The sequence below is a fragment of the Petaurus breviceps genome, unplaced genomic scaffold (assembly GCF_028583685.1).
Source record: "Petaurus breviceps papuanus isolate PSGF00001 unplaced genomic scaffold, PetGlider_PUasm1.0 90808, whole genome shotgun sequence".
Lineage (NCBI taxonomy): Eukaryota > Metazoa > Chordata > Mammalia > Diprotodontia > Petauridae > Petaurus > Petaurus breviceps.
Genome location: NW_027187349.1, coordinates 16,143,455 through 16,149,454, shown reverse-complemented (window position 1 = coordinate 16,149,454; position 6,000 = coordinate 16,143,455). Strand labels below are relative to the sequence as shown.

At 41.4% G+C, this 6,000-nt stretch overlaps 1 pseudogene; it reads left to right on the top strand.

Annotated features, from left to right (window-relative positions):
- The first annotated feature begins 664 nt into the window (after window positions 1–664).
- LOC138147890 (cyclin-dependent kinases regulatory subunit 2 pseudogene) overlaps window positions 665–6,000 on the top strand; it is a 30,461-nt pseudogene continuing 25,125 nt past the window's right edge.

Below are 6,000 nucleotides of genomic sequence, written 5' to 3'. Positions count from 1 at the left end.
TAGGAGGAGAATGAACTTGGATATAGCAAAGAATATCACTTGTGAGTTTCATTCAGGGATTTGCTCTCAGTTTGAGGTAGTTTTTAAGTTTTGTCCTTTTTTGTTTTGTTTTCTGGCATTACAGGGATTCAATGAGGCTTTTTTTTCTTCATAATTTTCTAAAATGTGATTGGACAGTAAAGCTTACATAGACTCTCTCATCAGACTAGATGTTTTGATAAGACTGTTAAATTTTTAGATGACTAAGCATTATTGAATTTTGTATGTGTGTTGTTAAAATAACATTGTTAAACCACTTTCATAAATTATATATTTGATTTGTCATTTTGACTAAATAACTACTCATGATTTATGTTAGTTCATGAGACTTGACCCTCACTGAGAATTGTCGGTTTGAGGGGGGTGTCTTCACTGCAACAAGAATGATCTTGTTCAGGCTTTCTGCCATGCTGGGGACAATTTGAAGGCATGCAAATGATGAGCCAAGGAAAATAAGAATGAATAAGAAACAGTAGCTGTTACATAAACTGCCTCTAAGTGATACAGTCTAGCATTCCCAAAGAGATGAACTGCTAATGAGACTATTTGGGAATTATTTAGTAAACCCCCTACTCGTGCTCTGAGACTACTGAGAGAGTCAGAGGTTTTTCTGGTGAGAGGACGAATGACTAAAGACGTGACAAGAAGTAAGCTAGTTAGGGTTGAAGGAGAAGCATCACCTGCAGTAGCACAAGATGCAGGGCTAACATGCCCTACAGCCACCCAGGTTTTAGTTGCCATAGTTAGGACTGAAGTTAACCGGTAAGTCATAACCAAAGGCCCCATCATTGAAAGCTGCCATCCGTTTCTTTTTATTTATTTACTTATTTACTTATTTTTTTAAATCAATCGGGGTTAAGTAACTTGCTCAAGGTTACACGGCCAGTTATTTCTGGGTGTGGTGCTGAGTGTCTGAGCCCGGGATTTGATCTCCAGGTCATCCCGACACTGGAGCCGGTGCTCTTACTCGCTGTGCTACCTGGCCGCCCCGACCATCCTTTTCTAGAAAGAATGGGGCAGGAAATTCCTGTTCACCAAATGAGGAGCCCTAAATCCTTTTAGGACACGCCACTGAAGTAATACAGTAATTTAAGAGAACTAGCTCAAAGCAACCTAGAGAGCTAATGGACAATATCGGAGACTGGCTTTTGACTTGAAAATTTAACATCTCACAATCATAACACTTGAGTACTTAGAGCTGAAGGTTGGACAACTTGGTGGCGTGGAAAATATACAGGACAAAAGCTTACATTCAATTGCTAAATATCTTTCAGCATGGTGTGGAGAAGTTCTCAGGCTTGGAGTTCCTTTGGAAAGGCTCTTTTAGAGAATGGTAGTCAAAGAAGCAATGATTAGGGGGCACAAGGATAGTGTCAGACTGGATCAGGTGGCCAAGAATTCAGTATATAATGGAAACATATAGTAGCTTTTGGTTTAGCTCTTTCCACTTGCCTGTAGGAGGGTGTGGCAACAGGGAATACCCTAAATAACTAAGTGGGAGAAGAAGCCTTGACCTTTATATCTCCTCATCTAGAAGGAGCACCATTTGAACACAGGGGCCTGATATTGCTTCTGTCTCTGCTGTAACTATTCTTCTTGCTTTTAAGTAAAGGAGTATTGAAGACAGCTATGACCTTGTGAGCTTCAAAAGATCAGAATGAGGAACTAGAGCCCAGGGACCAGAATCTAGGCTGGGCTTTGTAACCGGCATCAAAGCTTTGAGAAATGATCAAAGGGACTGAACCTAGCGATACGGAGCCATGGGAAGTTGTTTGCCCTTTGTTTTCAAAGAGGATATCATCGGGTGACATCTTAACTTGCAGGCAAATTGAATTTAAGTGAGGCAGAGTTGCACAAAGTCATCAACCTCACTCTCTCTTTCAGAGATATTGAAGTCCAGCGGCAAGACAAAAGTCAAGACAACTGGTGATGGCCCAGGATGCAGTGACTGACCTTGGGGTCTTTGATGTCTGACCAAGCTCTGAGCACTCCATAGTGCCTGCTTTTGCCACCTTCAGGGCCATCCATTCCATGGGGGGGAGGGCAGTTTTCATATGCATAAACATCCCCCTAATTCACTAACATATTTGAGGCCTGTTGGTTACTCTTGACTGTCTGTGCTTGTCTGGAGAGATATTTTACCAGGTTGTGGCAGCTGCACATGCTACAGTTTCTTGAAGCCACAGGTAAGAATTGGGTGAAAGGTGGACACCAAAGAGCAGCCCTGAACAGGGCCAGCAAGCCCTTATACCAGAGATGCTAGTCCTCCCTAAACACCCCATACATCCCAACAGCTAGGTGGTTCAGTGGATAGAGCACTGGGCATGGAGTCAGGAAGATCTGAGTTAGAATCCAGCCTCAGACACTTACTAGTTGTATGATCCTGGTCAAAAGTCACTTAACCTCTGTTTGCATTTATACACTGGAGATACTCCAATATCTTTGCCAAGAAAACCCCATGGAGAGTATTGGTCATGAAGAGTTGAACATAACTGAACAGTCACCTTGGAACTAAACTTGATAGGACCAGTGCTATGTAGAAATTGTTTTAAGTTTGAACCAATTCTTCCCAGATACTGAGATGGTAGAGGTTAGCATGTGATACCCTCACTACCAGATGTTGGGGCAAAATTGATAGCTTCTGTTCTTGCTATATTTTTCATTAAAAATATCCCTCTTGTAAAAAGTAATAAAAAATATGGCAGAATCTTTCATTGATTAAATAGCAAAGACTACCTCTCAGCTACTTCCATTTGCTTTGCCTGGTAAAAACATTAAAGACAAAGATAGCAAATAGAAAGCAAATAATGAGTAAAACTAGTCCCACATGTTTCTAGGATGCCTCCCCAGATATGGACCACCAAAGCCAGTCTGGATGAATCATATTCCTTTGAACAAATATGTTAAAAGCTCAGGGAGAGCCAGATAGAAGATGGCAAAGTAGGCAGAGCCATTCCCCTCAGAGGAACAAAGGGGTGTAGGACCAGATTTCAAATCGGCACCCTTCAGGAACAGTACTAAAAGAAGAGAGAACAAGAACTGTCTTACTTTTCTATTTGTGTGCCTGGAGCTTTTAGCACAGTGCTTTGTATATCCAAAGTACTTAACAAGTGTGTGTGTGCTTTTTTTTTCATTTATTCATTCCTTTAAAAGAATGGTATGGTCAATTAAGCAGCATGCTGAGTCTGGTTTGGGCTAGATATGGAGACCTCTTACCAATGAGAAAAAATGTGGACACCATGATGTCAGTATGTCCTCGTCTGATGAAAAATCTGTAGAATGTGAGCATTGATTGGGACAATTCCAATATATTCCAAGTATTTATAGAATACTGAAGGCACTAAGCTAGTACTCATGTCTTGGACACCCTGGCAATCTTTGCCTCCTACACATTGGGCAGAGAACATCAAAACCCTGAACCTTGAACTTCAAGGATGGATCCAGAGAGGTTTAAAGACCCTCCACTGCTTGAAGAATGGAAGGATCATTTCAAGAAGAAACTTGGCAATACATAGCAAGACATGGGTGGTACCCAAGGAACAGCACATACAATCCACCTCAATAATTCTTGATTATTTTTTGAGTGGTCTCAAAAAATTGTCCTCTCTGAGGTGGAGAATCTCAAGAGCCACCTAAAGTAAACATCATTATTATGGGGTCCTACAGTGCATATAACTCATTCATATCTTTGAAAGACCCAAATGTGTGTGGATTACCAGACTTTGATGAAGAGAATGAATATGGATAAGGACAGCATGCCATGAGGTCACGATGACCTGGACAAACTGCTAGACGTTGGTTCAGAAAGTAAGCTCCTTGAATTCAGGAACTATTTTTTCCTTTTCCTCTAAATCCATAGTGATTAGCTAAGCACCTGGCTGCCACATAGTAAATGGTTAATATATATACTGATTAATGGATTTACACAGTAGGTAAATCTCAGATCTCAACAGCAAAAAGGGATAGCAACAAGGTAATCTTCATTCATAGGGACAGCTAGATGGCACAGTGGATAGGGCACTGGGCCTGGAATCAGGAAGATCTGAGTTCAAATCTAGCCTCAGACACTTACTAGTTGTGTGATCCTGGGCCAGTCACTTAACTCCATTTGCCTCAGTTTTCTCATCTGTAAAATAAGCTAGTGAAGGAAATGGCAAACCACTCTAGTATTTTGCCAAGAAAACCCCAAATGGGGTCACGAAGAGTTGGACATGCCTGAAAAGGACTGAACAACAACAAAGCCTTTATTTGCCAAATAAGTTTTACCAGTTCAGAAGGAGGCCTCAAGGAATTTCAGGGAGCTCCATTATTTTTCAAAGACTCATGAAGAAGGTGGTTTATTATATGAACTATATGTAGGATTTTCAGTATCTGGAAAATCTCATCATAACTGGAAAGATAATAGAAGAAAATGATAAAAGTTTATTGAAAGTATTAGCCCAGCCAGAAGAAAATCTGAAGCTGTCACTTGACAAGGACCAGTTCTGCAGAGCCTTTTTTCAAATTCAGGGGTCACCTAGTGTCTAGACAGAGAGTAAGTATCAAACTCGAGAAGACAGAAATGTTTGTCAACTAGACAAGCCCAAAGAATGTTTGAGAGGTAAATACTTTTCTAAGATATGGTGATTGTGATCAGAAATTTGTCCTGGTAATAATAAGCGATACCATAATGAGGATCAACAACGGCAAGTATAGAAGCAGCTAGGTGGTGCAGTGAATAGACCACCGGCCCTGGAGTCAGGAGGACCTGGGTTCAAATCCAGCCTCAGACATTTAACACAAAAACTAGCCTGTGACCTTGGGCAAGTCACTTAACCCCAATTGCCCTCCAAAAAGCAAAAAACAAAAACAAAACAATGGCAAGTATGGCTCAGCTGATTTCCCTCACTTATCTGGGAAAATCCCCTTTATCAAAGATTTAGGTAATCTGCCATTTATTTCACTTCCGTAGTTAGTATAAGGGCTGCCCCTGAACAACAGCTCCCAAGGGCCAGGTGGATGAACAACTGCCCCACACTCCCAACCCCTTCTCTTTCTCATGAAGAACCACATGTGGCTCCAGAGGCAGGGGTTAGATATTACTGTGTAGGATAAGCATCATTAATAGGACTCAGAAGTCATTTCCCAATCACCGAGCTGACAAGCATTTTTTTTTCCTTTTTGCTTTCTGCCTGGCTGGTCTTCCAATGTGAATGATCATTGGATTAGTGCAGCCACCATCTCAAAGATGTGGTTCATTTAGATCATTTACATAGCAACTCAAAAGACCAGACATTATTTACTGCAAATAACAATATCTGTAATCTACTGAAGCCTTCTCAACCATGACAGTGATTTGAAAATCTTCAGGAAATAAGAGTTTAAGTCATCAGTGGAGATGACAACATTATCCTGATAATCACATCAGCAGCAGCCCAATTTTTCCTCCCTCTGTTTAGTCACCTGCAATGAGTTAGCTCATTGGTAAGGGAGAGATGCTCCAAGAACAACAGAAGCATCAAAGTCACAAATCTGGCCAGCACAAGCAGGATCCTTAGACAAGAAATTGTTGGATTTCACTCTTTTGGTGATATCTCTATTAGGAAAATCACTAACAGGAGTGAGGTCCCTGCCCCCACCCTGCAGGGGTTGGATATTGTTCTAAATAGCACCCCCACCGAAGTCAGGCCAGCAGAAGAGGGAAGGCACTGCTTTGACTTACAGGCTGCCAGCTTGAAGACAACCAAAGTGGGGATATAGAGGCAGAGATAAAGTCAGAGTACTTGGACAAAGAAGAATGACCAGAGACACTGAGGACAGGTCATTAGGATGGTACAGGGCATCCACTTGCTAACCTGGACCACTTCTGTCTGCCAGAATCATTTTCTATTTTATTTTTTGCTTTTTTGGGAGGAAAAGGCAGATCAATTGGGGTTGTGACTTGCCCAAGGTCACACAGCTAGTAAGTGTTAAGTGTCTGAG